This window comes from Notamacropus eugenii, chromosome 4 (genome assembly GCF_028372415.1).
Source record: "Notamacropus eugenii isolate mMacEug1 chromosome 4, mMacEug1.pri_v2, whole genome shotgun sequence".
NCBI lineage: Eukaryota > Metazoa > Chordata > Mammalia > Diprotodontia > Macropodidae > Notamacropus > Notamacropus eugenii.
In genome coordinates this window covers 89,054,554-89,076,916 of record NC_092875.1, presented here as the reverse complement: position 1 = coordinate 89,076,916, position 22,363 = coordinate 89,054,554, and the positions used below count along the sequence as shown (strand labels likewise).

The 22,363-nt window shown below is 39.5% G+C and overlaps 1 protein-coding gene and 1 pseudogene across 4 annotated transcripts in view; one reads left to right on the top strand and one right to left on the bottom strand.

The window, feature by feature from the left end:
- ZC3H3 (zinc finger CCCH-type containing 3) overlaps positions 1 to 22,363 on the bottom strand; it is a 519,902-nt gene that overhangs the window by 249,710 nt on the left and 247,829 nt on the right. The window lies entirely within an intron of this gene.
- Positions 5,021 to 5,183, top strand: LOC140500342 (small EDRK-rich factor 2-like; annotated as a pseudogene).

The window sequence follows — 22,363 nt, the reverse complement described above, 5'->3', positions numbered from 1 at the left end:
TCACTTTTTGAAGCAGTTTTAAGTTTACAAAGCATATTTTTCACACTACTATAAGACTGATCACATTCACATTTTAAAAAAAGGAAACTGAAACTCAGAAGTACAGCAAATTGCACCAGATCTCACTGGGAACAAGTGATAGACCTAGAATAATCCTGAGGTCTCCTGATGTCCCCCAGGATCTGCGGATACAGGGTAGAAGGCTGCTCTGTTAGCCCACTAGGAGCTTGACCATGTACCTAAAGATTCCAAGGCACTATTGGACTGATCCAACAGCACCTGTGTCTAATCAATGGACAACAAAGCTATGGAACAATCAATTGTCTGGACTTTGGGTGATTTATGAGAGAGTGAGGGAGGAGGAGGACCAGCAGTCATGATCTAGGTGGTTAGTTTTGAGCAACTTAAGACTCCTTTCTCAACCAACAGACTCAGACCCAGAAGAAGCAGAGGCATACAAATGGGCTAGAAAATTTCTTCTAGAATGAAAGAGTGCTGGACAAAGTCAGAAGACTTTCAAGATCCTGTCTCTTACGCTTACCAGCTGTATGATCACCCACAGTCAAGTCCTTTAACCCCTTGGAGCCTCAGTAGATAAGTGAGCAGTACAACCAACTTCAAGCTTGCTGTGAGGGAAGCATTTTGTCAACTTTAAATTGCAATGGAAATGGAACTTATTATTTATCCATATGGAAATGGAGAAGATATGAAAGAGCATAAAAAAGAAGGAAAGAATGACTACAGGAGCCAAGATGGTAGAGCACAGCTTAACTCCTCCACAAAAACCTAGGAAACATATCAGACTGAGGCCTGATTTGGAATATATATATCTTAATCTCAAGTCATTTTCTAGCATAAGCTGGTATAGAGAGGTAGATGGGTCTGCAAACACTGGGGATGGAGGTCTAACCAGGTTATGCCATTAGAACATTGCAATGAAGCAACTGAAAGACAAATTAGGCAGGGCAAGAGGTCTCAGGCCCACCCAAAGGGCTCCAAACTTGTGCAGTGTGAAGGAAGAGGTATCACTGTTGCTCACAATTCCAGGCCAGATAGCTACAGTTAATGGAGAAGGAAACCTATTCCTAGGGGTAGCATTTCAGGATGGAGTGGTCACAGGCTAGGCTGTATACTGAACAAGAAGCAAGTTTAGAAGCTGTGTGGCTATGATCCTAGACGCAAAGTCTGGGGTCTTAGTTCCAGCACAGTCTAAAACCTATAAAAGAACCAACCCATCAGGAATCCTAAACCAAAGGAGAACCTGAAGGGGTTTCTAGCTGGCTGATGACGGTCTATCTAATAGCAGTTTACTAGCACTCCAAACAAAAAAAAAGCCCACAGGTGTGTTGCTCAGATGCAAACCCAGGTAAGGAACTTGCAGAACTCAGACCAAGAGGGATGCGAACAGATTTTGTCCTGGATTAGACCACCATGGGAACAATGAAAGCTTACAAGTCCCCAGTCTTGATCTTGGGGAAAAAATCATAATATTCAGTACTCTAAGAAGTAGTAGCAGGACCTTAAAGGATACAACTGTGGCTCAGATATTTCCTCCAGAAGTACACAGAGCCCAACCTTAGCATAGTCCAAAGTCAGGAAGCAGGATGTAAGAGTAAATAAAAAAAGACTCCTACCATAAGGAGCTATTACAGTGACAAGGATATTGAAGACACAAGGCCAGAAGAAAATGAGTACAAAACAGCTACAAGCAAAGCCTCAAAGCAAAACATAGCTTGGCTACTAATTCAACCAGAATTCCTGGAAGAGATGAGACAAGATTTTTCAAAAAAGAGTTTTAAGATGTTTTTATAAATGAGAGAACTAGAGGAAAAAACTGGAAAAGAAATGAGAGCTACGTAAGAAAGAACTGAAAAACAATACCACCAACAACATCTAGAAATAAGAGTTACAAAATCATATCTAACAAATTTCCTGAAAACTAGAATGAACAAAATCGAATCTAATAACTTTAAAAGACAACAAAAACCAATAAAAAAAAAAGTCAAAAGAAAAAAGGAAGGAAGGAAGGAAGGAAGGAAGGAAGGAAGGAAGGAAGGAAGGAAGGAAGGAAGGAAGGCAGGAAGGAAGGAAGGAAATAATTTCACACCAAAAACAGACCAAAGGAAAAACTGGACCACCTGGAATGCTATGATCAGAAGAAGGGAGGGGGAAGAGGTGGACGAGAAGCTTTGATATCCTATTTCAATATAATAGAAAAGAAAACTACCTAGGTTTCTTACAGCCAAAGGGAAGAATAAAAAATAGAAAGAATGCACTTGTCACCTTTTGATAGAAACTCTAAAATAAAAATTCCTAGAAACATTATAGCCAAAATTCAGAGCTTCTGGGCCAAAGAATGAATGACTACAATGGTCCGCTTGACAAGGTCTCAGCCTCCACTAGGCAACTTGCAGGAAAAGACTGGTTTTTATACATCAAGGGCTGGTGATAGGATACTAAACAGGGCTCAGCAGTTTGTATCACACAGATGAGAAGACAGGAAGCTCCACACAGAGCAGATCCCATTTTCCTCACTTGTCTTGCCTCATCTCCCTCTCCCCTCAGCACTATAAACTTTCTTCCTCCAAAGCATCAGCAAATTTTGCCTTTATCTTACTCACTAAGTAGCTTCAAAGTCCAGACTCATAACTCTTTAACACTAAAAGTCTCTAAAATAATTCCTCCATTCCTAAATGAGCACTTTACTGCAGCCTTGCTGACCAACACCCATCATCTCTTCCATTTTCTCAATTCATCATGCTCTGTGCTCTGAATAGTGCCCATAAACAATTACCTGGCACAGTCTCACTTCCCTCAGGCACACCAGCAGGGAGAAGTCAAAGCATAGCACTAGAAACCGAAAACATGCCTTCTGGCTTAAAGAAGAAAAAGAAGAACCATCAGAAAGCCATATGCTATGTTCACAAAAAATCAAAGCTCTAAGTCTGTAAGGAAAGTCATCTAGTCCAATCTCCTCATTTTACAGATGAGAAAACTGAGGAACACATAGGTTTAAAGCACTGGAAGCATAATTTGAATCTCAGAGAGCTAGTATTCTTTCCATTGTATCACACTGCCTCATAGGGCTGCAGCTTTTGCCTTTCCAAACCAATTATAAACTGTTGCACAGCTCTTTAAGTCCAGAGAAAAATGGAGTACTTGTTTTGCAGAGAAAGAGCTCATTAGCTAAAAAATGAAGCTTTTCTCTTGTAACCTTGTAATCATTTCATGTCTCCCCGTGCCTCACTCTTCCTAAGTTTATTCTTCATCCTTGCCAGGACCTAATCAATTTCACCATTTTCAGCAGTCTTCCAGGCAATATTACCTCTGCACTAATCTTACTTTCTTCCCTTCCAAATCTCTACCCTATAGCTACAAGTTCAACATTTCCACTGTCTTTGAATCCTCTGTCCCACTGATATTCAAGCCTTTCCAAAACCCAACTCTGATTTACACCCACTATCCTGGGTTCCTGCTTCTATACTGCCGAATGGAGTTGGAGGAAAATCACACAATATAGCAGGCTGGGTCCACAACAAATTTGTTATCTAATCTCAAAGGCGTCTATCAATAATTAAGCCCTGATAACAAAAGCTAATTTTTCTTGAGGTACTTATCGGCTCAGAGTGGACAGAGCACTGGACCTGGAGTAGAAAAGAACTGAACTGAAATTTAGCCTCAGACACTTACTAGTGTGTGATGCTAGGTAAGTCATTTATTTAACTGCTGTTTGCCTCAGTTTCCTTGGGTGTGAAATGGGGATAATAATAGCACCTACCTTCTTGGGTCGTTATAAGGATCAAATGAGATTATATTTGTAAAAGTGTTTGGCAAGTGCTTGGCACATAGGTTAAATAAATGCTGATTCCCTTACCTTTTAAATGTATAAGGAAACAAAAATTATGGAATTTTATCTGAAAATCTTATTTTTCCATTTTGCCAATTTCTCCACTAGCAGGAAAAGGTTGTATTGGATTAAAATACAAACAGTCCCCAAAGTGTCTCAGTTTTTCTAATCCCTTCTCAGGAAAATACTGCAACCCATCATCTCTTTCCTAAAGTCTTGTTTGCAGATAAAGTACCTTCGTACTGGCTTACTGAATACATAAGAAAGTCCTATTAATAGTTATGGACAGTGAGACCTTTAATGGAGTTAAAGCTCTTAAGATGAACTAGGCCATGGGAGATCTGGGTCTCCTGAGCATGTCAACTTGTCTAGCCTTCCAGGGACCTAACTCAATTTTCCCAGATAAGAAAAAAAAGCCCAACAAGTCCCTAAATAATGCAATATGGCAGAAAGGATGAAGCACTGGACTTGGAATCAAGATATACAGGTTTTAATTCCAAGTCTGATTAGCTCTGGCAAATGACTGAGCCTTTCTAAATCACTTATCTGTAATGAGTCTAAGATGGTACCTGAATTTTCGATCTGACAAAGTTGTTGTGAAGAAAACTTACTAAAAGCAAAACAGAAATAGGGCATTCCCATTAGTGTGCAGTTCAGCCCTAAGGGCAGGGCATGGGAAATGCTGAATGCTGGTGCGCCCATAGAATCGCAGAGTGTCACAGAACAAATGGAGCAGTGGCTCAGATGAAGAACTATCACTAGTGAGCTGAAGTGACCGAGGCAGGGAAATAGAACTGTGGGGCTAGAATCAAAGAGTCCTTTATCATTGTTTTTCAATTCTGAAAAGCTCTAGAATAACTAGAACAGAATATGCAGAACAGTATGAAGGAGCTTGACCACAGCCCAAATCAGCCAAGTTTCCAAACCATAGAACCCTCATGCTATTGGCATGCTTTCTTTCCTCTGTGCCTTTTGTTCCCTATGCCTGGTATATCTTCTTTCCCTGCTCTTAATTTATTAAATTTCTACTTATCTTCTAAAGTCCAACTCAAATGCTACCTATAGCAGAAAGTGTTCCTTGGTGTCCCATCAGTAATATTTTTCTTCCCAGGGGTTGGGGACATTGGAGAGGAAAGAGCAGAAGCCACTGGCATGGCCACGACCTGCGGTAACCAGCATGAGCTTGCTTGCCAGAAGAACATGAAAAAGCAAAGCAATTCAGGGAAGGGAAAATGCTGGGATGACGGGCTCTCTGCAGCTGCCTGAAAGGAGAGAGACTCAGATCATGCAACAGAAGCAGAAAAAAATCAATGAGAAGAAAGAAAAGCCCAAGTAACTTTACGGCTCATGCCCATCTCTCTTGCCCATCCACCGTGTGCCTGGAGCCAGTCCTGTCACACTCTTGTCTCCTCCTGTAGTGTTCACAGGTCCCAGAACTGATGGCATTCCCTTCTTCTTGTTGTGTCTGCACTGGGTTCCCTCTGTGCATCCTTACGGCTAGGCAGCCTTGCTCTCCTCCAGGGCATTCCTGGGGGTGAGGGGACTACCCTCTCCCAGTGTTTTTCATTCCCATGGGGCTTACACCAGAGTATTAAAAGTAGCTTTGTAATTCCTCTGGGGGGGGGGGGGAATCTTTCTTCCCTTAGAACTCAAGAGTACTTAATTTATACCTTTCATTCACTTACCATGTATTATTGTATATTACAATCATTTGCACACATGCCCTATTCCCCACTAAACTGTAAGCTCCATTAGAGCAGAGAACTTGTTTTAGTCAAACACTGTATCTTTCTCCAGTGTTTTATACATAGTAGGCACTTAATGTTTAAGAATTCTGTTAATTAACTCTGTCTTTTCCACAGTGCCCAGCACAGGATTGTATATAACAAATGAAATAGCATCTATTAAGTGCCTACTATGTGTAAGGCACCGGAAATATAAATACAGCTTCCAGTCCTGAAGGAGTAAACAGGCTAATGGGAACAAACAATACATACAAGGGAGCGGTGACCAGGAAAAGGTTTTTTGATATGCTAAGTCACAGGAATGGTGAGCAGAGACACAGACTAGGCAAATGTAATACTTTTTCAAGAGTCGCTGGCTGTTGGTTACTGTTCCCAGAACAAGAAGAGGGAAAGGCAGTGGAAGAGAAAGGAATGAATGAAGGCACAGCTGTCACAGGGCAGGTGGCAAGGTGACCAGAGAAGCTACCTGGATGAAAGGGGAAAGGGGAAACTGTCTGGGGCTGGTTAGATACAATGTGATGATAAGTTTTCAGGCAACTTAGCCCCAGGGCAAAGTTCTAAACCTGAACAGATCTATCCTCCCAGGAAAGGAATCATGGTTCTAAAGGGTGCTGGGGGTAGGGAAGGAGCAACAGTAGGACAACGGGAAGATGCTAAAAGCTGACCTGGGATGATGCATGTGTGGTCCAGTACTTACAGGGAGTTGTGGGGTTTACATTTGCTCATCCATTCACCAGTGAGAATATCTCAGCCCCAAGGCATAGTTCCAAAATTGCCTAGAGTAGATCCTTAATTAATCTTCACTGCATGAATGAATGCATGACTAGATATGAAACAGATGGAAACCAGCAAAAGAGAATACAAATTCATGTGCTGGATTGTGGGGAAAGTATGCTGTAGGAGGTTAACAAGAGACCAAGGGGGCTGGTGAAGTCAGGTAAAAAAAAGGAATACTATGAATATGCATCTCTCAAAAACCCATAGGATCCAGAATAACATTACCCTCCTATATTTCTTTAAGATGCTTTCCTCATAAGAGCCCTATGAAGTAGTAGAAGAACTACTACTATCTTATTTTAAAAGAAGAAATGGATTCTCAGAGAAAATAACTAGTCTAGAGTAGCTTACAACAAACACTACCATTTGTTCAAGACAGACAACAACATGAAAGAAGCAAAGGTTTTCTCCCTTATTCTCTTACTTCCTGTTCTCACTCTCTCCTCTCCTCTGCTCTCCCTCCCTCCCTCCCTCCCCCCGCCCATACACACACACACACACACACACACACACACACACACACACATGAACACAAGCAGGCACACAGCAATGATATACTTACTAGGGTTTCAAGAAATCATTTATCATATTATTAAAGAAAGAAAGGCTTCGCACCTCAGCCAAATGTACCTTATAGAATTCAAGGCAGTCTGAAGCAAGGTCTATACAGAAAGGGAATGATTCAAGATTAATACAATAGCCTGTCAACTAAATAACCCATAATTACATCCCCAGGTTGGAAACTGACAGTTTTATTTTTAATAGAATCAATTCCAACTCTACTACTCCATTAACCAAAATTAAAAAAAGAAGATTCCATTATTGTTAAGCATTTTCATATGCATTTAAAGCTAGCGGTTAACCTCTGAGTCCCATTTTTATTTTGTTTTCATTAGTTTTTCAAAAGCAAAGCATGATCACTCTGGCCCAAGTCCTGAAAGGATGAGAAAAAACAGCTTTTCCACTATGGATGGAATCTGTTCTAGGGATACTACTATAACTCAGAACAAATTGGAGAAATGATGGGGTTTAAATTTTTTAAATGGAGAAAACTTTCTATATGTAGTGTGAAGGGAGAGTCCTAGGACCAGGTGTGGGGCACTGAGACACAGCTACAATCGCCTGCTATATTCTCGTCACTTTCTCCTAGATGGAGTATCCAAACTTCAGTACAGTTAGGTTCTAGCAGCTCTCTATCCTTCCAGGGAAAGCAATAGCAAAGCAGTCTTACCAGTTAGCTCAGATACAAGGTCATGGATACAACGTCCACACAATTCTGCATTAGCTAAAAATAATGCTGGAATGCACAGATTGAGCCTGAATACCAGCCAGGGCCCTATCTCTAGTGACAGCAATTCCTAATCTTGACCAAATATTCCTTAGTCTTGTCAAAGACTGACCTTCTAAGTCAGGCTACAGACTGAGCTCCAAACTCAACAATAAATTCCTCTATAGTCTGGCCAAAGATGAGCCCAAAGGGGAAAGAAGCTCATCAGAGCATCTGAAATGAGACCACACTTCATCTGAAATGAGACTACACTATCATGGATTTAAAAGACAGTCACATAATATGGAAATGTTTTGCATGATTGCACGTATCAAACTGCTTACTGTCTCAGCGAGGGGGTAGGAGAAGGAGGGAAAGAGGGAGAGGATTTGGAATTCAAACTAAAAAAAATCCCCAACAAATGCTAAAAGTTGTTTTTATATGCAATTAGGAAAAGTATTATTTTTTAAGAGGGTAAGCATGATGACCCTCCACTGCTCTAAGAAAATCTAGTAAACATCTGAATTTAAGACATGTGAAAAGGATATAGGTGAAAAAAATATTCACTTTACAAGAGGATTTACCACAGGTGTTATACCCAACTTATAAAATCATAAAACCTAAGAGCTGGAAGACACTTCAGATGAGACAGATAGATGGTAAAAATCCTCTACCTGATGCCAGAATTCCCTCTATGGCAACTCTGACAGAACAGCATCCCTAAGAAAAATCTATTATATGAAAAGAGAAATGGCCTCTACCCTGCTCTGCCCTACCCTAGCCAAGGGTTTTAGGACCAGAAGCTTGACAATGCTTGGCAGAGTGAGACCCTTCCATCCACCCAACCCAAAAGACTTTGGAGGGATGAGCTGAGTAGTAGTAAGGGAAAAGATTCTATACATATTCAAGACTAATCCCTAGCTCTGCCCCATGAGCCTACAATGCAGAATTAGCCAGAATTGCACCCAAGTGGATTATGGGAGGCCCACTGTCAATCCTCTCCCCAAACAATAAAGAGCTCTGCACCAAGAACCAACCTCATTAAAGAGATTACAAAGCACTTCCTACGAGGGGAAAGAAATGGAAACGGAAACTGAGTTTTCCTCTGGCAGTAATGTTTTCAATCCTAGCAGATGAATTCCTCTTTAATGAGATGTCACTTTGTAGAATAGTTTCAGAACCCTTCAAAACTGCCTTCCTAAACCTCGTCAAACCATGTAGAGATTACTTAAGATTTACCGCACAGACACTAAAATAAAATAAAATAAAACATAACCCAGTGATTTGCAGAATCCATGACAGGACAATTTTTAACCCAGATGGGAAAGGCTCCCCTATTTATCTGCTTAAGCACAGAACCTTCTGTTTATTTCGTACTTTCATGTCAAATGAATTTGGAAAGAAAAAAGTGACAGGCAGTTTAGGGATATAACTCATATTTCAGCTTCTCTTTAGATTAATGAAATTGCTGGAAATCAGAGAAGGGGCTAGGCAAATCTACAAATCTTGGGACAATGCACAATTGAAATCCTCATTGAACACCAACTTCAACTGACTAGACTTTGAAGCTCTACCAGAGGATGCAGACCTGAATCTCAGAACCTTAACAAACACTATAAGCAGAAAGAAATACAACAGCAGCAGATATCAAAAATTCAGAGGGGTTTTCTGCAGCGGCACCCCCATTCCAGAAGCAGACAGGGCCACAGAGACACCTAGTCAGGACTCGGCAGCTTTAGAAAGTCTACGGTTACTCAGTGGCAGAGAATGGCTCTCCAGGGTCACAGAACCCTTGTGTTCCAACAGAACTAATAGCAAATGGCTCCTGTCACTGGCATGTCACTGGGGTAGGCACAATGAGCCTCATCTGACAAGTTCAGTGGTGTTATCTGAGAAGAATTTAAATTTGAATTACTCATTTCAGAGTTGGAAGTGACTTTATAGGGAGTCTAATTTGAGCATATTAAATATATATTAAACACAATGTATAAAACCCTTATACAATATTCCTAAGCCTTTACTTGCAGACAGTCTATTCACTACATAAAGATCCTCTGCTTACCTGCCCTTTAAGAGCTTATGAGAAATAGTTCATAAGATGGGGGAAGGGGAGGGAGGTGAGAAAAGGGATTGGAGAATGTGGAGTAGAATTTTAACACTAAGGTCCAAAAGGGAACAAACATATGAAAAGACCCAACACCCCCCTCCTTACCATAGCCAACCTCCTGAGAGGCCTAGTTATTACCTCCACATAGGTGTGCTCATATAAACAGTACATGCCCTTCACTCTCCCCCACCCTTGCCCTTTAATTCTACAAATGAAACAGAAATTAAACTACATTAATCTATGGAGCACTGGCCCTCAAGAGTTCATCTAAAGGGGGGAGATGCAGAGGCTTGGGGTAGAGGAATGTCATAGGAGGGTGAATAGATTTAAAAGGGGAAAGGAATAAAGAGAGATGAAATGATAAGAGGCTACAGTCAAAAGAATTTTAGAATTCTTGATTAAGGGATGTGAAATACTTTGGGTCATAATGAGATATCATGCAGCTGATACAGAGAAAGAGTAGGTCATGGAATATAAAGACCTAAAGGAACTTGAAGTTTAGGGAATCTAAGGAGCACTGAGATGGAGCTGCTTAGTCTAAGAGGAATGGTTGGAGAAAAGAAGATGGTGAACAAGGTGCTGAACTGTTTCAGAAAGGAGGGAGAATGACCTGGGATGACACAACAGCCATCATGATTCGAATAGGAAATTGTGAGACTGTGAACTTCAAAGAAGAGGTTGCTGAGTCATGGAAAAAATTCTGGAAATGGAAATGGGGTACAAAGAGTCTTTCAACTCTCCCACCAAGATCAATGACTCTCATTCGGGGGTATCAATGAAGGTATAGCTAAGTGCTGGGAAGTCCTATCAAAGTTACAGTGTCATCTGTGGCAAAAGAGGACTCAGAAATGAAAAGTCAATGGAAGAAATGAGAGAAGATATACAAAATTATTTACTATGGAAGAAGAATTCAAGAGGGCACAGTAGAAGGAGTAGGCAGAGTTGGAATGGGACATAAGTTGGGCAGGGATAAGAAGGATAGGGAAGAGAGAACAGGAGCTAAGATTTTGGAATGTTTTGCTCTTAGGTGGCCAGTGACTGAGCAACATAGGTATATGAGAAGAAAAGGTTGGTATGAAATTTGCTAGCCATCTGGATAGTAATGCATTTGGAATGTCTCTAAGAGTAGTAAAGCATATCAAAGACAAAGCTCTATCCAAGAAATTGGGGGGGGGCACAAAAATAAAACTGAGAGCAGGTTGGAAACTTTAGAAAGTATAAATTTTCTATCAGGCAAAGGGATCACAGGATTATCAAAGCTAAAAGAGAGTTCTCAGAGATCATTTAGTTCAATACTCTGAGGAAACAGAAGAGGAAACCAATCCTCAAGAAGGCCAACATGCTAAAGGTGACAGAGGTAGCATACAGAAGAAATGTGATTTACCATATTATATGTAATAGCAGCAATTCATATTTCTAAGCACTTTTAAAGTTTAATAAATGGTTTTTCTATAGCAAACTTGTAAGTAGGCAAGGAAAATATGATCCCCATTTGGCAGATGAGGAAAAAGAAACAGGTGGGAAATGACTTACCAAAGCTCATGGAGCTAAGGTTCAAGTCAGAATTCTAAGGTCGTCACTGTTCTTTCCAGCTCACTATGCTGCCTTAGAGCTATGTCTCTCTCCTCATCACCAATGAAACCAGTGGTACGGTGTAGTAGATTGAGGGTCAGAATACCTAGGTTCAAATTCAGGTTTTGAAACTTACTACATGAATGACACTAGATAAGTAATTTCTCTAAGATTTATTTTCCCCATTTCTAAAATGAGAGGGTTAGAATAGATTAGGAGTTAAATGACCTTTAATAGGATCTTCTAGCTCTATATCCAATGAATCTATGACCTCCTGGGCCCAGAATGTCACTGACAGAGCTCACCATTCCCTGAGGACCATCAAAACTCATATAAAGAGACAGGAAGAAAAATGGGAGATTAGGATAGGAAAGGAGAAAAAGAGGTGGAGCGTTGGGGGGAAAAATAGGAACACAGACAGTAAAAGTCAATCTATCAGTCAACAAGCTGTTATTAAGTGCTTACTAGGTGCCAGACATTGGAGATATAAAAAAAGCAAAAACACAATCCCTGCTCCCAAAGAGTTCATATTCTAATGGAAAAGGCAATATGCAAATTAACTGTATATACAAGATATATACAGAGCAAATGGAGTTATCTCAAAGAGAGGGAAGGCCTCCAAAAAAGGGTAGGATTGGAGCAAAGTCTTGAAAGAAGCCAAAACCAACCTAGTAGGGATAATGGAGTGTAAGCTGGGGCTTCATCAACACAGGTTTCTGAAATCAGCCCGCAAGATGGGCTCAATAAATGACTGCATAATTTTCTGGAAAAGGCTTAGGATTCTCAAGTCTACTCATTTGCCTTCTCCATACTAAAGCTTCCCTTAGAGGCTGGTGCTCATTAGACCTCTACAATGACTAAAACCCTTGATTTGGTTAATATATTGGAATGGCTTATTGGCAACTTGGTAAACTAAAGGGGAAGGAAGAAATATTGGTCTCAAAGACCTTTTGCTAAATAACAATATCTGGCTTGTCATTTGTGATAAGACCCATGAGAATCAAGTTAATCCTTCACCTTCAAAAGTCTCTGGATGACAGCAGCTGCTATTTTCTTGCACAATGATATAATCCATAAAGTAAAAGCTTGCATCAGCCTTCCACAGTGGAAACTCCCTCACTTTCTGCCTTCTCCCCTCCCCATTCAACCTCTTCTTGGCTGTCAATCACAATGAGGGGTCTCTTGACCACAGTAGCTGAAGGAATTTCCCAGTTGCACTGCTCTTTATTATAGGACATCCAGCCAGCAAAGGCTAGGTAGGTCATCTACACAGCTGGGCTATGGGATGTCATCAATGGCAAGCTGCAAGAAAAATGTTGGGGGTGTACCCCGAGGCCAACAGCACTGATACACCAGGGACTATTGGGATGATTACACTGCTTATCACACTAAATCCCAGAGCCTAGATTCTTTAATTTGTGAGTATCAGCTTATGTCAGATCCAAGATAAGTATTAAAAAAATGTTTTGGAATTTGGTTGTCTGCGCATGTTTGAGGCACTGTGTTGGCAATTTAAGTGAGGAATTGTTCTATCTGAAGTGAATGGCCATACCCATCATTTAAACTAGATGTTACAAGGGAGCCTCCTTCCCCCAGAATCTCAGAGTAGGAATGGATTTAAGTCACATTAGAGTCTGACAAAAACCTGAACAGGAATTTTATTTTACATTATTTCCAGTAGGAGTAACCCAACCTTTGATAGGGAGCTCATTAGATGCTGAGGCAACATGCTGACCTTTTCAATCATTTCAATTAAGAGGTTTTTTTCTAATCTTCACATTGCTGTCACCCTTGAAGATACACCTTCACAGCAAAAGGGAGACCCAGGGAAAGAATCCATTCTTTCATCTTCTATAGAAACAGATCAGTTTTCTAGACTTGGAGAATAATAAGGTCTGTGTTAATTATATTAAGGGTAAAAAGAGGGACAAACAAGGAAAAAGGGTGGCTTTTTTGAGGATTGGGGAGTAGGAATAGGAAAATTATCATGGAAATAGAGAAAAGGCATGTTATTTTACTTCTTTCTTCTTTATTAAAGAGAACAAACTTCAAATCTGGAGAGAACAAAAGTGGCTAACAGGAAGTGTGAACCTCATTTAAACAAATGGGAACATATTAAGAAAATAATGAGTTTAAATCACCAGACCTAGAGCAACTCTATACAAGACATAAAAGAACGAACGATTATTAGAAGTGGTTGCTGAAAAACTGTAGGGGAACCCTGAAGAATCAGAAGGAATGGAAGTATTACTATCTAACTGGAGACAAGTAACACCCTCACAATTTCAGAAGGAGGAGGAAAGTGTAATACTCCAAACTATAGAAGACTAGTAAGCCTGAATGACTTTGGGGGCAGGGACAGGGGAGACTGCAGAGACATTAAAACAATGATGGTTTCTGTGAGCATTTCACAAAAAGAACTGATCACAAAGAAGGGAAATACATGATAACAAAAATAAAATGTGTAATTTTGATTACATAAATTTAAAAAAAACTTTTGCACAAATAAAATCAACATAGTGAGACTAAAAAGTGAAGTGGTCAATTAGGGAAAGAAATCTTTATACTAAATATCTCCAATCAGGATCAGGTATCTACATAGAGTACAACACAGACACACAGACAGACAGACAGACAGACAGACACACGAAACAATCTCCAACAGATAACAGTTATCTCCACCAGATAACTGGTTAAAGGATATTAAGCAGATAAATGACTACATCAAATCACTAGTAAGAAGAAAAATGCAAATTAAAACAACTCTCAGGTTTCACTGAATGCTAACCAAACTGGAAAAGCCAATGTTGGAGGGGTTGTGAATAGAAAGGCATACTATTATAATGTTTGTGTGTTGTGAAACTGTCCAACAAGTCTGGAAATTAAAGGAAATGACTAAAATGTTCCTGCCTTGATTATAATAAAACATATATCTCAAGGTGGTCAATGAAAAAATAAAAAATCCCACATACAAAATAAATTACCATCAGTTATAAAAATTATAAAAAAATGTGGTTCGTTAATATAATAGAATTTTACAATGTAAAGAGAAACAATATAAAGAATATAAAGAAGCACAGTGCTAACTGGAAATAACACAACAAAGAAAGTGAATTCTGTAAAATTATAATGACCAAGCTTGGACTCAAATAAGAAATATGAACAGGAAATCTCCTCCCTTCTTTGAAGAGTTGAGGATCATGGGTATGGAATACAACATGTGTTGGACATGACTGATATATTGATTAGTTATGCCAAACTGTGTTTTGACTAATTCTTTTTTTAATGAGGAATGGTTTTGTAGGGGGGGAATAGAAAAAAAATTAGGAAATGAATGATTTAAAAACAAAAGATGCCAATAAGAATGAATTTTTTTAAAAAAGAAAGCTCATTATGAGCCAGCATTATAAGAAATATTAAAGATAAATCAGGGAGAGGCAGAGTCAAGGGGGCAGAATAGCAGAAAACACAAGAGCATGCTTCAACTGCCCCCTCAAAAAAAAACTCCCCTAAAAATTTTAGAAAACACAAGAGACCAAATCCTGATGGAGAAATCCAAGAAAAAGTAACAGTCATTTTTCTAGCTCAGGATGGGAATAGTGAGACAGAGAAGACTTTGGACACTAGGGATGGGGTCTGGCCAGGAGCATGGGATAATGTGGAATACTCCAGTATACTGGAAGAGTCTGTGCACTGGGGAAATAGGAGATCCCAGACCTACACTAGGGAACTAAGATGGAAACTGGGACCAATGGGCAGCTTTAGCAACTGCTACCTAATTCTGAGTCATAGATCCAGGCCAGTTTGAAGAGTGCACCTGTACCCAGAAAAATCCATTCCGAATGAGAATGATTGCTGGCCCTAGGCAGTATAACTACCCAGAGAGGAGCAAGTTCAGAAATAAGAAGCAGCAATGTAGTTTGGACCCCCAGAAACAGAACATGTTCTCATTTCCAGGCACTAGCCAAGTCTGCAAATAAATAACCAGGCCAGGAATTCCAAAGTAAAGAGAAGTTTATAATTTTATCATTCTGAAGCAGCAGAGCTTTCCAACTGGCTGGGCTTGGTTGAATCCAGCAGCAGTTCATTACTTCTGAGGCTCAAAACCAGGCCAGAAACTTAAGTTTAGACCAGGGAATAGTAATGAGACTCTTTCCTGGGTCAAACCACTATGGAAATACTGAATGCTCACAGGTCCCAGCTTCAGTTTGAGATCTTCCTTGAGATCACGGAATAACACAACACTCAATATTCAAAGAAAGTAGCACCAGGATGAGCCCAGATATTCCCTTCAAAACTGTGAACAGCAAGTCCTAAATCAAGAAATAAACTGGAATAAGCAAACTTTAAAAAAAAAAAATCCTATTATAAAAAACTATTATAGTGATAGGGGTACTCAAAACACAAACCCAGAAGAGAGGGACACTAAAACATTTACAAACAAAGTCTGGGTCAAGGGGGGAGGGAGAAGAAGACAACTTGGGCAAAAAAGAGAGCTTTGCCCACAGCCTGGGCAAAAAAATCAACCAAAATTCCAGCAAGAGATGAAACAATTGTTGGGAGAAAAGAAAAGAGACAAAAATGTGGTGGTGTTTTTTTTTTAAACAATGAGAAAACGAGAAGGAAAAGTTGGAAAAGAAATGAGAGCTGTGAAAGAGAGAACTGGAAAGGTAACAAAGAGGGACAAACAAACATCAAACTTCCTGAAAATAAAATGGACCAAATAGAAGCCAATGAGACAACTATATTAAAACAAAGTCAAAAGACTAAAGAAAAAAAGGAAGAAGAAAATTTAAGGCACCTCATAGCAAAAACAACTGACCTAAAAAACAGAAGAAATTTCAAATTTCAATTGTTAAATTTATATCTAAAAGAACTAAGAATTATTAAACTATCTGAACACGATGACAAAAAAAAAAAAATAAACCCCAGACATCATATTTCAAGAAATCTCAAAAGAAAACTGCTCAGATGTCTTAGGGTCAGAAAGAATTGACAAGTAACTTCCTAAAACAAATTCAAAAATGAAAATTCCCAGGAACATGGTATCCAAAATCCATTCTTCTAGATCAAAAATGCAAACACACACACACACACACACACACACACACACACACACTACTGCAAACAGCAAAAAAGAAATAATTCAATAATTCAAATACCTAGGAGCTACAGTTGGGATTACACATGATTTCACTGCCATTACTATAAACGGGTAGAGAGCTTAGAATAAATATGAATTCCAGAAGGCAAAGGACATAGATTTATAGCCAAGAATAACTTACCAGCAAAACTGAGCATAATCTTACAGGAGAAAAACATGGACCTTTAATGACCCGTCTCTCCTCTAAGGTCTATATAAGTCTACATCTTCCACCCAATCAGAATCATGGTAGCTGTTATATAGAGACTTCCATGACACTCCTTGTCCTTTCTCAATGAGTTCAGCACCTGGCTCACATTCTCTCCTCCTCAACACCTGTCCTCACACTTTAGGGACATTAATATACAAACTAACACTGCCTCAAACACTCTTAATCTTTTAGTTCCTCAACCTACATACTTCCCATGATTAATCTTGCATGCCACCTTAGCCACACACAAAGACAGTCATACTCTTGATGTTACTAACACCAAAAAATGCACTACTTCTATACTGGAGAACTCTGAAACCCTCGAATCTGACCACCATATATTGATTTTCTGCTTTTTTTTGCCTTCTCATACCAAATTCTATTCTTTATCCATTCTATGACCTCCAATCTCTCAAACCTTCCATTTGTTCCCAGGCTATATCTCTCTGCACTAGCCATACCCTCCTCTTTCCCCCATCTTTAATCCCTGGTGATCCAGTTCAACTTTATACTATCATCTTCTCTTGCAAACTTGGCATCTTTAACTTATCATCAAGAGCAGCTGGCCAAGCCTCAACCTTACATAGCTCCCAACATCCAATGCTTTTGCTCCTACACATGTGCTGCTGAACAAAGGTGGAGAATATCAAGCAACTATTCTGACTAGGTCTACTTCAAATTTACTGACACAATCTCACCTTCATTGCCACTAAGCAAACCTTCTTTACTCACCTTAACCTTATCAACCTACTATCTCACTCTTTATATAGTGTCTCTTCCAAATTTTTTCACCCCTCCTCAAACCTTTCATAGTTCCTCCTTCAACTTCCACTCTCTTGGTTGAGAACCTTTACTTATATTTAGCAAAAATAAAAAATAAATTTAAAAAATGAGTCTATTTGCTGAGAAATCCTCTTATCTTCTTCATGTGATAACACTCTAACATCTTCTGTCACTATTTCCTCCTTCATCTTTGTCTCCCACAAAGAGGTTGGCCCTACTCCTTGCCAAGGCAAACATATGCATAAATAATCCCATTCTATCCTGTCTCCTCATCCAACAGATTCCCTTCTATCATCCTCACTTTCTCACATATCTTCAATCTGTCTCTGGCTTCTTTTCTACTGCCTACAAAAATGCTCTTATCCCCCCCATCCTCAAGAAAACCCCTACTTGACTGTTCTATTCCCTAATGACTATCACTGCTACCTTTTGTGGCTAAACGCCTTGAGAAGGCTGTCTGTAACAGTGTCTGTAACACTTCCTCTTCTCTCACTCTCTTCTTAATCCCCATAATCCTGCCTTCTGACTTCATGACTTTCCCAAAACTGCCCTCTCCAAAGTTAGTAATGGTCTCCTAACTGCCAAATCCAATGGCCTTCTCCCATTTCTCATTTTTCTTGACCTGTCTCCAGCCTATTACTGATCGCTCCCTTCTCCTTAACATTTCTTTTTCTCTAGGTTTTCAGGACACCACTCTCTCCTGTTCCCTTCCTCCTTATCAGACCATTCCTCTCCTTTGCTGGAACCTTATTCCATTCACACACATGAACTGTGGGTATGCACTTGTTTATTCATCAGAAATGCTTGAAAGTCCTTTATTTCACTAAATATTCATTTTTTCACTTGAACCATTTACTCACTTATGCTGTGTAGGCTATTCTTGGTTATAATCCTAGTTCCTTTGGCTTCCGGAGTATCATATTCCAAATCTTTCACTCCTCTAAGATACAGAGGCCATTAAATATATGAATTCTTTCTGTCTGCTTGAAGAATTTTCTTTTTGATGTTAGAGCTCTGTAACATTCCTCGAAGTTTTCATTTTGGGATCTCTTTCAGGAAATGATGAATAGATTCATTCATTTTTGATTTGACCCTCTGGATCTAAGATACCAAGGCAGTTTGCTTAGAAAATTTCTTGAAATATGATGTCCAGCCTCTTTCTTTGATCAAGGCTTTCAGATAGTCCAATAATTCTTAAATTATCTATTTTTGATCTATTGTTCAGGTCTGTTGTTTTTCCAAGGAAATATTTTACATTTTCTTCTATTTTTTCCATTCTTCTGACTTTGTTTTATTGTTTTTTAATGTCTCATGGAGTCATTAGCTTCCACTTGCCCAATTGTAATTTTTAAGGAATTATTTTCTTCAGTAAAACTTCATACCTCTCTTTCCATTTGGCCAAGTCTGCTTTTTTTGAGTTCTTTTCTTTAGTGAATTTTTCTGCCTCTTTTACCATATGGTTAATTCTGTTTTTTAAAGTGTTTTTTCCTTCAGTATTTTTCATGCCTCTTTCACCAAGTTGTAAATTCTCTTCACATAATTTTCTTGCATCACTCTTATTTCTTTCTCCAATTTTTCCTCTACCACTCCTATCTTTATCTTTAACTCTTCTGGAATTCTTGTTGAGCTTGGGATCTAATTAGCACTTTTCTTTGAGCTTTGTAGTTGTTTTCACATTATTGTCTACTTTTGAGTTTACGTCTTGGTCTTTAGTGTCCTGCACTACAGTAGTTTTTTAGTAGTCAAATTCTTTTTTTGTTGTTTGTTCATTTTCCCTCCTGAAATGATCAACATTGAATTGTATCATTTTCTTATTGTTCCTATTTACAATTCATTGGCTTTGGTCCCATAGTTGCTTAAACTATACCTCCGTGTCTCTCAACTTAGTTCAGAGATTCAGCTGGTCAGTTGATAACAGGTTAATTTCACTGATTCATTCTTGCCTTAAGGAATTAGGTGAACTTGGGGGATACATGCGAACACAAAAGAGTCAGGCCTAATATCTTTACACCACCAAGTTAACCTTCAAGGATGTCTGGTTTGCTGTCCAAAAAAGTCTGAGCTATTATCATTAATTTTGCGGGTAGACTCGAATAATGAACATTTCTTAGTCACAGGGAAGAAAGGAGGGTGTTGGTGTTGTTGTTAGCATCCCATTGCTAAACTTCCAACCAATCATGTAGTTCCTTACACTTCAGCTCTATACTCAATCATATTTCCCCCGTTGCCTCAGTTATGCCATGATGTTACTAACTACCCTGGTCCTGTTCTTTGTTTTACACTCCCCAAAACATGTAAAAGAAAATTATCCCCCTTATTTAGTCTCAATTTACTGAGGAAGCTGAGATCCTACTTACTGGTAGATTCATGCTTTACCAATAAACTGATCATGCTTGCAGCTTCAGCTTACCTTATTTCAACTGTTACACAGTCTATTACTTGACTTTGAATTTTATATTAATTGGGCTTTGTTCATCTAGGGTGGGGAGGTACTGTCCTAACATTCAGGTTTTTTCATGCTGCTGTTTTCACAGATGGTTGTGGGGGGTCTGCAAGTTTTTGGTGCTTCAGAGGTGGTGTGATCTGGGGAGAGATGTCATCATTGCTCTCCTGGTCTGTACTCTGGTCTTTACCCAGGAAGAGATCCTGGTCCTCTAAAGCCACAAGGGCTAGCCCTCTTCTATGCCTTGAAACTGTGCCTGGGGCCCCTGGTCCCTCATTACCGACCCCTGCGCTCCTCTCTGCCCTGGAACTGTGACCCAGAACTGCATATGGGCCACAGAATTGCCAATCAGCATCAGCAAAGGCGACCCTGCAATCTCTTTCTGTCCAATTGTCCAACCTCAGCACTATTTTTGAGCTGAGAGCTCCCAAAGATACTGTTGCTGCCATTGTAAGTTTAGGCTCTGGACAGGTTTCCACCCCCGGGTCACAAACATCTCCTGCCAACCTCCTAAGTTCTCTTAGGCAGGAAAAAGTCTTAACCTGAACTTTTTTTTTTTTTTGGCTCTGCCACTCCAAAATTTAATTTGAGGCATTATCTTAAAGTTGTTTGGAAGGGAATTTTCAAAGAGTTCAGTTGGGTTGCCTCTAATCTACCATCTTATTCTAGAAAATAACTGAGCCCTTGCAGTCTTTTAATACTTTACTTCCCAACACGCCCTCTTCAATCCAGTGATACTGGCCTTTTTGCTGTTCCTCATGCATGAAACTCCATCTCAGCTCTTGGTATCTTGGATTGTCCACCATCCCTAACATGCTCTCCTTCACCTCCACCTCATGGCTTCCCTCTCTTCCTTCAAGTTTCAACTAAAATTTCATCTTCTACAGAAAGTCTTTCCCAACCCCTCTTCATTCTAGTGCTTTCTCTCTTTCAATTACTTCCCATTTATCCTGTATATAGACTGATTGTATATATTTTTGCTTGTCTGTCTCCCCCCTTAGATTGTGAGTTCTTTGAGGGCAGAGACTAGCTTTTCCCTCTTTTTGTATCCCAATGTGTAGCACAGTGCCTGGCACACAGTATATTTTTAATAAATTGTTACTGACAGGTTTGTCTTTTTTCCCCTTGAAGGAGAAAATTAGGACTAATAAGTAGAAGTTGTTGGGACATAAATTTGATACAATATAACAAAATACTACTTTACAACCAGAGCTTTCCCAAAATGGAATAGGTTGCCTATGAAGGTAACCTATCCCCTTCATAGCACGGATGAGAAGCACTGATGACTTTCCCATCAGAGAAGGCATTCAAGTGAAGTCTAGATGATATCTTGACCACGGATATATTATAGAGGACATTCTTATTTAGGTGTGCTTGGGTTAAATGACCCTTGAGGTTGCTTCCAACGAAAAGATTCAATATTATATGAAATACTCACTTGGGACCCAGCCTACTGGTTGTATACTGCACAAAAGTATCTTTGAACCTCACCAATTATACCTCTTTGGGCTGCAAGAAGGAAGAGGAAATTTAAAAATGCCAGTCTCATAAAACATTTTGCCAAGCTGAAGTGCCAATATTAGTGCAAAAAAATATTAATAAATACTGTGGGACACAACTCAGCTGAAGCTGTTCTACAGCAGGACAACTGATTCTGCAGTGATCTCAACACAAACCCCCTCATCCTCCTCCCTTGAAATCCAGAATGGCCTTGGTAAATCTCTTCTGCAGGACCTTCAGATTCTAACCATTCAGGTCTATTTTACAGCCTGTCTCTCAGGCTTAGGAATTCATTGTGCTTGATATGGTCCTACCTTAACATTAGTTTTTCAGTACTCAAGTTCCTCTCTAATGTGACAAGTGAGTAATACAACACAGTGTGATGCTCCTGTTTCTAAAAAACACAAACAAGGCTGCCTCCTCTAGGAGAAAGGGAAGAAAAAAAAAAGAAGAGAAGGGGCAATTGAGAGATATCTTCCTTTCCTGTCTCTTCCTCCTGTTGAGGCAAAACAAATATTCTTCTGATGAAGCCCCTAGCAAAATCTGATGGTTTTATCCAGACAAGAACATAGGCTTAGAGTCCATGGCAAGTCACACAAATGAAGCCAGTCTATCTCTTAGAGACATTTGCTGACAAGCTGCCACGGGAAACAAGATGCTACCTCTCAGCTGGCTTTACCACGCCATTTGTTTGACTAAATATGGAACTGTGTTGACTGGTAAATAGAAAATAATGTGCTCTAATTGATTCACTTCCAGCTGATCCTTCTCACTGATATTTCTGGAGTCATTGTCTTTGCTGCAGATGCAGCATCATTTCTCTCTATTCATATACTGTCCAGACAAACATTAGTAACGGGATTTAAGTGTCCTTATCACTTCAAATCTGAACACTATCCACATAAGCTGTGGATTTAATGTCACCTTCTGTTTGCAACACATTATCCCAAAACATACATTTAGGCTGA